Below are 12,327 nucleotides of genomic sequence, written 5' to 3' on the forward strand. Positions count from 1 at the left end.
CTCTGGAGATGGAATTGTAACCTTGAGATTGTTGATATTGTTCAAAAATTTTGGTTCTCAATTCCTCAGACAGTCCTTTTCTCTTCTTTCTGTGCTCCATGTGGCACACACAGACACACAGTGCAAAGAGTCAACTTCTCCCCTTTTTGTTTACCCACAATTTTGAAAAGGTGTTAACAATGTTGTTCCTGCCATTTTGGAGGTTTTGTGTGAAATTATGTCACATTTTCCCTCAAAGAAATAACAAAAGACTGACTGTCACATCCAAACTAGTCTGAAAAAGTGCATACCAGGAACAGCTACCTATACCCCCATATATAATATACAAAAAAAAGTGCAAAAATAGCATATTGTATATGGAGGTAGCTGCTCCTGATATGCACCTATTCAGACTAGTTTGGATGTACCAGTCACTCTTTTGTTATTTCTATGTTATCTTGCTGACCAAGCACTCCACCCTTCACCATGTGGTGATTTTAATTACAGCAGGTCCCTACCGACCCATAAATGCAGGCTTTACTGAGTGAGGTGTCCACATTCACCCAGGAATAGTGTTGAGCATTCCGATACTGCAAATATCGGGTATCGGCCAATATTCGCTGTATCGGAATTCCGATACCAAGTACCGATATTTTATCAATATCGGATACCGGAATCGGAAGTCCCCATAATGCAATGAGCCACTGTTGTGGCTGTGATTGGCTGCTGAAATGATGTCATCATGATGCGCGGTCTGTGCGCATCATGATGCGCGGTCTGTGCCGACTGCGGGGGGTCTGTACGGGCCTGCCGGGGGCCTGTGCTGGCTGCCGGGGGTCTGTACGGGCCTTCCGGAGGCCTGTGCCGGCGGTCTGTACGGGCCTGCCGGGGGTCTTGTGTGTGTGCAGGCATCGTCCGATGGGACTACAAGTCCCATCGGGCTATGCCTGCTACAATGACAGTGATTGACACATTAGCCAATGATGGGACAGTAGTAGTCCCATCATCAGGCTAATGTGTTGAATGTAAAGAAAAAAAAAAATATATACATACTGCATATATACAACATTCATACATAGTACATACATAAAACATGCTACAGACATACAACATACATACTACATACTACTTACAATACATTTATACAATACATATAACAGAGTGCATACTCACCATCACTCGTCACTTTGATCCCCGAAGCCAGTGTCATCTATGAAAAAAATTAGAAAATAAACAACCGATATACTCCCTGATCCGCAGAAATCCACGAGTGTCCCACGATGATCTGCTGCACTGCATCACTGAGAGGTTACTATCGTTCACTGGTCTCGCTTTATGGCAAAAGCTGCGTGGGAACTTTCTCACATAGCAATGCCAAAAGTGAGACTAGGGACTATTTTTTTACCTTGGCGGAGGAATACAGTGCAGAAGGATACCTACCTCCCGTCATTGTATTCCTGGAGCCCCCTAGAGAGCGGTCGCATCTGCTGATGCTGCTGTTGTCCATGGGAGATCGGCGTGGGACACTCGTGGATTTCTGCGGATCAGGCAGCATGTCGGTTGTTTGTTATTTTCATATTTTTTCACAGATGACACTGGCTTCAGGGATCAAAGTGGCAAGTGATGGTGATTATGTACTCTGTTATATGTACTGTATGTCTATATGTATGTATTGTATGTAGTATGCAGTATATATGAAGTATGTGTGTATGTTGTATGAATTTTGTATATATGTAGTATGTATGCTGTATGAATGTAGTATGTATGAATGTAGTATATATGAAGTATGTATGTAGTATGAATGTTGTGTATATGTAGTATGCATGTAGTATGAATGTATGTTGTATGAATGTAGTATATATGAAGTATGTATGTATGTTGTATGAATGTTGTATGTATGTTGTATGAATGTAGTATATATGAAGTATGTATGTATGTTGTATGAATGTTGTATACATGTATATGTAGTATGAATGTAGTATGTATGTTGTATATATGTAGTATGTATGTTGTATGAATGTATGTAGTATATATGTAGTATGAATATTGTATGAATGTAGTATATATGAAGTATGTATGTTGCATGAATGTAGTATATATGTATTATGTATGTAGTATGAATGTTGTGTATATGTAGTATGAATGTATGTATGTTGTATGAATGTAGTATATATGAAGTATGTATGTTGTATGAATGTTGTATATATGTAGTATGTATGTTGTATGAATGTAGTATACATGAAGTATGTAGTATGCATGTATGGTGTATATATGTAGTATGTATGTTGTATGAATGTAGTATATATGAAGTATGTAGTATGTATGTATGTTGTATGAATGTTGTATATATGTATTATGTATGTATGTATGTTGTATGAATGTTGTATATATGTAGTATGTATGTAGTATGAATGTATGCATGTTGTATGAATGTAGTACATATGAAGTATGTAGTATGAATGTTGTATATATGTAGTATGTATGTAGTATGAATGTTGTATATATGAAGTATGTATGTTGTATGAATGTTGTATATATGTAGTTTTGTTTTTTTTTTTACATTCAACACATTAGCCGGATGATGGGACTACTACTGTCCCATCATTGGCTAATGTGTCAATCACTGTCATTGTAGCAGGCATATGCCTGCACACACACACACAAGACCCCCAGCAGGCCCGCACAGGCCCCCGGCAGGCCCGTACAGACCCTCGGCAGCCGACACAGGCCCCCGGCAGGCCCGTACAGACCCCCGGCAGCCGACACAGGCCCCCGGCAGGCCCGTACAGACCCCCGGCAGCCGGAACAGGCCCCCGGCAGGCCTGTACAGACCCCCGACTGCCGGCACAGACCCCGCCTGCACACACAGACACACATAGTGTCCGCCCATGCACCGACCACACTCTTCCCCCCTCCCGAACTGGATGTGCAAGGAAAGAAAGGTTTTTTTTAATTCCGATATTTCTGTCCCATTGACTTGAATGGGACTTCGGGTATCGGAATCGGCGATACCCGATACTTTTTGGGTATCGGTCCGATCCAATCCGATCCGATATTTCTCTATATCAGATGGTATCACTCAACACTACCCAGGAATTCAGATATCAGCCTAGGAGAGGTATTCACACAGGTCAGGGACCGATCAGTCTTTGAGACCACCTTGACGATGGTTGATGGGCAGACATTATTTGGCCAAATATTGTGCAAAGCGTTTCATTCGTTTTTCCTAATTTTCAAAAGCCATATTGCTATTCATATTTCATATATCACATTAACATGCTTTAGCACGATAGAGTGCAAACTTTTTCTGTAAATTTCCCTCAAAGTCGTCAAATTTTGGGAACAATTTGGTAATTTTTTTATTAACTTAATGTGTGTACATTCTGGCAGCCAATCAGGGTTCACAAACCATCCCCAACATCCAGACACAAGGGCTTCTGTCATTGGCTGCCGAATAAAAATCGGACATTTTGTTTTGCTGGCACCATTTTGTGAGTGTAACAGCGCAGAGAGGCTGCCCCTGCATGTGCTGCAAGTTGTCATATAGTTAGATAGGATCCAGTTCTGTGTGAAATCGATCTTTCAGCATCAAACTACTTTGTGCTATTAGTGTTGTGCAGGAAGGAGTCCACTACCTAGTTCACATAATTTGTGCTAATATTGTGTTGCAGTCAGGACTCAGGAGGTCACATTTACTAATCAAAATCTTTTGGGCTAATATTGGAGAGCTGGCACCAGGCCCAATTTCCCAATCCATATCATTAGGGCTATTATTGGTGTATATGTAGCAGGCCCCATTTCCTAAGTAAAATCGTTTGGAATAATATTGGGATGCTGGCACGAGGCTCCATTTGCTAATCAAAATTGTTTGGGCTAATATTGGATTGCTTGCACCAGGTCACATTTCCTATTCCAAATTGTTAGTGCTAATATTGGTGTCTATGCATCAGGCCCCATTCCCTAAGTAAAATCATTTGGGCTAATGTTGGGGTGAAAGCAGGAGGCCCCATTTCTTAATCAAAATTGTTTGGGCCAATATTGTTGGGCAGGCACCAGGCCACATTTCCAAATCAAAATCGTTTGGGCTAATATTGTTGTTCAGGCACACCATCTCAGAGAATAAATAGTGATTGTTAATTTAGTGATGGGGAATAGGCTTGGTGTTCGACGTGTACGTGGGTTAGCTGGTAATGTTACTGAAACTAGTGAACAAACACCAGCTCGTCCTATCCAAAGACAACGGACTGCTCACTCCCTTTCTTTGGCAGCCGCACAGCGGTACTCCTTGTAGATGAGGGCCAGAAAGAGCATGTGCTCCAGTGGACGTCTCCCAGTCTGCCTGTGGATCCCAGCATTCCAACTGCCTGTCTGCTGTTCTTTGGACATCTGTAGTCTGCCTAATGATTCCTGTCCTTCTTCTGTCCTGTCCTGCATACCCCACGTATCTGCTGCACCAACGCCTGTGGCCCTTGTGCCCACCCGGACCTTGAGCTTGGAGGATCCACCTCACCTCATGTGTCTAATAAGCCCTTGTATTGGTGAAGCCCATTTTGACAAAGGTGATCAAACATTGCACAGATCTTTCTTTTTCATAAATCATTTGTTTAGGGAAATATAAATAATCTGGTTAAATTGCGTTTCCTCTCCTATCTTTACAATAAAGAAGATATGGTCAGTAAATGCAGCAAATCCACTTCCATATGCTGTCAACTCCTAAATCACTATAAAAGTCCATTTTATGAGTTTTTAAAGGTGATGCAGATTTGCTAATGCTATGTGCACATAGCATTTGTGGCCAATGTCAGGCATTTTATGCTGAAGAAGCATACGCTTGACAGTGGCCATGGTCTGGATGACTGACTACAGTTAGGTCCATATATATTTGGACAGAGACAACATTTTTCTAATTTTGGTTCTAGACATTACCACAATGAATTTTAAACAAAACAATTCAGATGCAGGTGAAGTTCAGACTTTCAGCTTTCATTTGAGGGTATCCACATTAAAATTGGATGAAGGGTTTAGGAGTTTCAGCTCCTTAACATGTGCCACCCTGTTTTTAAAGGGACCAAAAGTAATTGGACAAACGACTCCAAGGCTATTTCATGGACAGGTGTGGGAAATCCCTTCGTTATGTCATTCTCAATTAAGCAGATAAAAGGCCTGGAGTTGATTTGAGGTGTGGTGCTTGCATTTGGAAGGTTTTGCTGTGAAGGAAACATGCGGTCAAAGGAGCTATCCATGCAGGTGAAACAAGTCATCCTTAAGCTGCAAAAAACAGAAAAAACCCATCCGAGCAATTGCTACAACATTAGGGGTGGCAAAATCTACAGTTTGGTACATCTTGAGAAAGAAAGAAAGCACTGGTGAACTCATCAATGCAAAAAGACCTGGGCGCCCACGGAAGACAACAGTGGTGGATGATCGCAGAATAATCTCCATGGTGAAGAGAAACCCCTTCACAACAGCCAACCAAGTGAACAACACTCTCCAGGAGGTAGGCGTATCAATATCCAAATCTACCATAAATAGAAGACTGCATGAAAGTAAATACAGAGGGTTCACTGCACGGTGCAAGCCACTCATAAGCATCAAGAATAAAAAGGCTAGACTGGACTTTGCTAAAAAACATCTAAAAAAGCCAGCACAGTTCTGGAAGAACATTCTTTGGACAGATGAAACCAAGATCAACCTCTACCAGAATGATGTAAAGAGAAAAGTATGGCGAAGGCGTGGTACAGCACAAGATCCAAAGCATACCACATCATCTGTAAAACACGGCGGAGGCAGTGTGATGGCTTGGGCATGCATGGCTGCCAGTGGCACTGGGTCACTAGTGTTTATTAATGATGTGACACAGGACAGAAGCAGCCAAATGAATTCTGAGGTATTCAGAGCCATACTGTGTGCTCAGATCCAGCCAAATGCAGCCAAACTGATTGGTCATCGTTTCATACTACAGATGGACAATGACCCAAAACATAAAGCCAAAGCAACCCAGGAGTTTATTAAAGCAAAGAAGTGGAATATTCTTGAATGGCCTAGTCAGTCACCAGATCTCAACCCAATTCAGCATACATTTCACTTGTTAAAGACTAAACTTCAGACAGAAAGGCCCACAAACAAACAGCAACTGAAAACCACTGCAGTGAAGGCCTGGCAGAGCATCAAAAAGGAGGAAATACAGCGTCTGGTGATGTCCATGAGTTCAAGACTTCAGGCAGTCATTGGCAACAAAGGGTTTTCAACCAAGTACTAGAAATGAACATTTTATTTACAATTATTTAATCTGTCCAATTACTTTTGGTCCCTTTAAAAACAGGGTGGCACATGTTAAGGAGCTGAAACTCCTATACCCTTCATCCAATTTTAATGTGGATACCCTCAAATGAAAGCTGAAAGTCTGAACTTCAACTGCATATGAATTGTTTTGTTTAAAATTCATTGTGGTAATGTCTAGAACCAAAATTAGAAAAATGTTGTCTCTGTCCAAATATATATGGACCTAACTGTAGGTTTCCCCATTGTGAAAATAAAAAAATATATATATATATATATATATATATATATATATATATATATATATATATATGCTGTACAGTTGTGGTGGTCCTTTTTGTTGCAAGTGCAATCTTTGCTATATAGTTAAATAAATAGTATGCAGACGTATACTGGCCAGACGGAGGCTGGAAAAAAACACATATGGCCTTGTGTGGTAAATAAGGACTTTATGGGAACATTACAGTACATGCTGGGAAAATGTCCCAACATGTAATTTTGGGCAAGTTCACGAATTCAGTGTGCACTATGCCTAAGGCCTGTTTCACACTTACGTTTTTCAGATCAGTTGTAATCCGCGAAAATGGCGGAAAACGGAACCGTCGCCGTTTTTACAGCAACGTGTGACCGTTGTTTTGACGGATCCGGCGAAGGCTGAATTTTAAAGGAACGGCATTCAGGGTTAAAAATGTTCCCGGAGCAGAGCTTGCGGGCATGTGCAGTTGCAAATAGCGGACTGTCAACAAAAAAAACGTTGCAGAGTCTGTCTCATCCGCCCGGGAGAGGGTAAAATTTTGGCGGATCCGTCAAAAATCGGATGTGACGGACGACCGTCAGTCAAGATCCGCCACTAATGTAAGTCTATGGGGGGAAAAAACAGATCCGCCCTTTTTTGGCGGATTCGTTTTTTTCCGAAATTGGCCGATTTTGACTGACACAAAAAAACTGAAGTGTGAGACAGGCCTTAGTCTACTTTTCAATTTCAACTGTAGTTATGGAAGTTTAATCATGGACCCAGAAGATCGGGATGAGCAATATAATAAGTCCCATAGAGGTAGAACAATATTGATGATGGGCAAATCATCACTCATCCCCTTTTGCACGAAGAGAAATTCAGAAGTAAATTAGATAATTATTAAAGAGAATATGTCAGCAGGTTTTTGCTATGTAATCGGAGGACAGGGTGAGGTAGGGATTAAAGGACAGATTTTAACAATGTGTCACATGTCAAGCTGTGTGTTGTTGTTTACTGAAAATGAAGGTTTTATTACCTGGTGATTATCATTGCTGTGACTAGCTGGTGAGTGAGCAGTAGTCCGACTCCACCTCCTGGTGTCATCGGGGCAGCTCTGCTACATAGCTAAGGGCCCCGTCACACATAATGACCCACCAGCGATCCCGACACCGATATCAAGGTGTCAGGATCGCTGGTAAGTCGCTATGTGATCGCTGGTGAACTGTCAAACAGACAGCTTCACCAGGGATCAGCACAGCGACGCCAATTGTGCGGCGTCGCTGTGTTCGTTAGTTACCAGTGCGCTGATGCAGGGAGCTGGTAACTAACGTACACATCGGGTATCCAAGGGACGTGCGTCCCTTAACTAACGTACACATCGGGTATCTAAGGGACACACGTCCCTTAGATACCCGATGTGTACGTTAGTTACCAGCTGATCGCTGGTCTCCCGCCTGTCACACGCAGCGATGCATGCTGGCCAGCAGGAGACCAGCGACCAAAGAAAAGTCCTGGCCTTTCCTACAACGATCAGCGATACCGGCAGGGGGGCCGGTTGCTGATCGCTCTCACACACAGCGATCTCGCTGGTGAGATCGCTGTTCAGGGGTGGATTAAGGGTAGCCAGGGCCCGGGGCAGTTCAGACTCTGTGGGCCCCCCTCGTCACGTGACGGGGGTCACGAATCGTAGAGCCACACTCTACATAGAGAATAATGGGGCCTCCAGCACCAACCTCCACCCGCAGAGCCACACTCTACATAGAGAATAATGGGGACTCCAGCACCGACCTCCACCCGCAGAGCCGCACTCCACATAGAGAATAATGGAGCCTCCAGCACCGACCTCCACCTGCAGAGCCCCACTCCACATAGAGAATAATGGAGCCTCCAGCACCGACCTCCACCCGCAGAGCCGCACTCCACATAGAGAATAATGGGGCCTCCAGCACCGACCTCCACCCGCAGAGCCGCACTCCACATAGAGAATAATGGAGCCTCCAGCACCGACCTCCACCCGCAGAGCCGCACTCCACATAGGTGCTGGAGGCTCCATTATTCTCTATGTGGAGTGCGGCTCTGCGGGTGGAGGTCGGTGCTGGAGGCTCCATTATTCTCTATGTGGAGTGCGGCTCTGCGGGTGGAGGTCGGTGCTGGAGGCCCCATTATTCTCTATGTGGAGTGTGGCTCTGCGGGTGGAGGTCGGTGCTGGAGGCTCCATTATTCTCTATGTGGAGTGTGGCTCTGCGGGTGGAGGTAGGTGCTGGAGGCTCCATTATTCTCTACCTCCACCCGCAGAGCCACACTCCACATAGAGAATAATGGAGCCTCCAGCACCGACCTCCACCCGCAGAGCCGCACTCCACATAGAGAATAATGGAGCCTCCAGCACCGACCTCCACCCGCAGAGCCACACTCCACATAGAGAATAATGGAGCCTCCAGCACCGACCTCCACATAGAGAATAATGGAGCCTCCAGCACCGACCTCCACCCGCAGAGCCACACTCCACATAGAGAATAATGGAGCCTCCAGCACCGACCTCCACCCGCACTCCACATAGAGAATAATGGAGCCTCCAGCACCGACCTCCACATAGAGAATAATGGGGCCTCCAGCACCGACCTCCACCCGCAGAGCCACACTCCACATAGAGAATAATGGAGCCTCCAGCACTGACCTCCACCCGCAGAGCCACACTCCACATAGAGAATAATGGAGCCTCCAGCACCGACCTCCACCCGCAGAGCCACACTCCACATAGAGAATAATGGAGCCTCCAGCACCGACCTCCACCCGCAGAGCCACACTCCACATAGAGAATAATGGAGCCTCCAGCACCGACCTCCACCCGCAGAGCCGCACTCCACATAGATAATAATGGGGCCTCCAGCACCGACCTCCACATAGAGAATAATGGAGCCTCCAGCACCGACCTCCACCCGCAGAGCCACACTCCACATAGAGAATAATGGGGCCTCCAGCACCGACCTCCACCCGCAGAGCCACACTCCACATAGAGAATAATGGAGCCTCCAGCACCGACCTCCACCCGCAGAGCCACACTCCACATAGATAATAATGGGGCCTCCAGCACCGACCTCCACCCGCAGAGCCACACTCCACATAGAGAATAATGGGGCCTCCAGCACCGACCTCCACCCGCAGAGCCACACTTCACATAGAGAATAATGGGGCCTCCAGCACCGACCTCCACCCGCAGAGCCACACTCCACATAGATAATAATGGAGCCTCCAGCACCGACCTCCACCCGCAGAGCCGCACTCCACATAGATAATAATGGGGCCTCCAGCACCGACCTCCACCCGCAGAGCCACACTCCACATAGAGAATAATGGAGCCTCCAGCACCGACCTCCACCCGCAGAGCCGCACTCCACATAGATAATAATGGGGCCTCCAGCACCGACCTCCACCCGCAGAGCCACACTCCACATAGAGAATAATGGAGCCTCCAGCACCGACCTCCACCCGCACTCCACATAGAGAATAATGGAGCCTCCAGCACCGACCTCCACCCGCAGAGCCGCACTCCACATAGAGAATAATGGAGCCTCCAGCACCGACCTCCACCCGCACTCCACATAGAGAATAATGGAGCCTCCAGCACCGACCTCCACCCGCAGAGCCGCACTCCACATAGAGAATAATGGAGCCTCCAGCACCGACCTCCACCCGCAGAGCCGCACTCCACATAGAGAATAATGGAGCCTCCAGCACCGACCTCCACCCGCAGAGCCGCACTCCACATAGAGAATAATGGAGCCTCCAGCACCGACCTCCACCCGCAGAGCCCCACTCCACAGAGAGAATAATGGAGCCTCCAGCACCTACCTCCACCCGCAGAGCCGCACTCCACATACATGGCTGCTCTCAGTGCTGTGCGCACAGGACCTGTGATGAGGTCACAGGAGGGGAGGAGACAGGGGTCACATGATCGGGGGCCCTGACACCTTACCTCCTGTGATCTCATCACAAGCCTTTGCACGCTACCAGCAGCATCAGCGTTCACGCTACTTGTAGATGCTGCTGGTAGCAGAGCACATAATGCCGCCCCCACGGTCACTCACTTTTAGGTGGGGAGAAGATGGAGTGCCATTGCAGCAGCCAGCAGGAATGTGGTGGGGGCCCCCTTAGAAGCTCTTGTGGTGGGGGCCCCGGGGCTGAAGCCCCGCCTGCCCTGCCTATAATCCGGCCCTGCGCGGTGGCGGATTATAATGGGGCAATTTACTGGCCTGGGCTGTGGGCCCCTTAACCCCACTGGGCCCGGGGCAACTGCCCAAATTGACCTCATTATAATCCGCCACTGTCGCTGTTGTGTCACAAAACCAGCGATCTCGCTAGCGAGATCGCTATCTGTGACGGGGCCCTTAGTCTAAAAACTATGATTGTGTCAAAAACGCTGCACCCAGTAATCTGAGTGATAAATTATTGAATTCTCGGTCTCTTTCCCTACATCATGCTTTTAAATGGGGTAGTAAAATCCTGCTGATAGATTAATGATGAACCTTTATGTTATAGAGGTCTTTTCATAATATAACAATGTGTGGTCAGTGGAGGTCTGACCTTCAGTCAGTCAGTGGAGGCCTAACCAACAGATCAGCAGGATAAAAGGGTTTACAACTAGGGATGAGCGAATAGCTTCGGATAAGTGCTTATCCGAATAGTTTTAACGGTTTCCGAATAGCTGCATCGGGAACCCGGATACCTGGAGCGCTCCCGATAATTATCAGTTCAGCGTCACAGCTGCAGGTGTCGCGGCTGTGTGACAGTCGCCTGCAGCTGTGGTGCCGAACTGCTGATTATCGGGAGCGCTCCAGGTATCGGGGTTCCCGATGCAGCTATTCGGAAACCGCTAAAACTATTCAGATAAGCACTTATCCGAAGCTATTCGCCAATACCTTTTGTGAGGTAGCGCTGTCATTTACTTAGGGGATTCTCGCTTGCAGCGAACATAAACCAATTCCGGCACGGATTTTCAATCAAATCATACAGTCCTTGCGGTTTATTCACACCTCATAAACCACAGCAGCAACAGAAAGTTCACTTAATAGCATTACCAGCATAGCGTCCATTATAATGCTTCACTCTTATTATCAATGTCCAGTACGCAGGCTCTACAGTCCTCACAATTATCTCACCCACGTCAGGGTTCCTCATGCGGCTGCAGCATTCCGCACACGTTCGTTCCCTCCAGGGAACTCTCAGGCACACATTGCTCACAGCCACTTCACACGTGCTGTCAGGCAGGAAGTTCCATGTCTGCAGGACCTTCCACACTGGACCAATCAGGTCCCAGCATTCCTCCCATGTGACCTACCCTGGCAACATTATATGGTCTATAGCCACACCCACTGGGTCACGTGACTATGACCTCATCACAGGTCCTTCACACCCTCACATAGTCTTTTACTACAGGCGTTTTCAGACACACCCCTGGGTGGGTTTGTAGGTAACTGGCCCGCCCAACTCCCAAGTCACCTAGAGACTTCTCCCTTATACCTTGAAATAACACCTCAGCAATACCATTGCTGATCAATACGCATAACTAAGTCTCCATCTCAAAGCCACCCCCTTTGAGATACACAACCATCCTTCAGGACTCTGCAACTCATCCTCTCCCTTGGAACCGCCACACAGTGCCCCCTAGCGGGCATAGTGGTTACTACACCACACTTTTTACAACCCCTTCACTATAGCAGCCAACATATCCATATGTTTGGTACTACAGCTCAGCCCCATTCAAGTGAATACATCTAAGCTGGGGCTCAGCTGCAAAGCAACAGTCAGCCACATGAATTAGAAAATGATGTGTG

At 46.6% G+C, this 12,327-nt stretch overlaps 1 long non-coding RNA gene across 1 annotated transcript in view; it reads right to left on the reverse strand.

The window, feature by feature from the left end:
- Window positions 1-11,804, reverse strand: part of LOC141052502 (uncharacterized) — a 45,631-nt gene extending 33,827 nt beyond the window's left edge. The window contains exon 1 of the long non-coding RNA XR_012220824.1: window positions 11,653-11,804. This is a non-coding gene — a long non-coding RNA (uncharacterized lncRNA). The remainder of the gene's footprint in view (window positions 1-11,652) is intronic.
- Between the last annotated feature and the right edge of the window lie 523 nt (window positions 11,805-12,327).

This window comes from Dendrobates tinctorius, unplaced genomic scaffold (assembly GCF_039654945.1).
Source record: "Dendrobates tinctorius isolate UK_male_01 unplaced genomic scaffold, ASM3965494v1 ptg000161l, whole genome shotgun sequence".
Classification (NCBI taxonomy): Eukaryota; Metazoa; Chordata; class Amphibia; order Anura; family Dendrobatidae; genus Dendrobates; species Dendrobates tinctorius.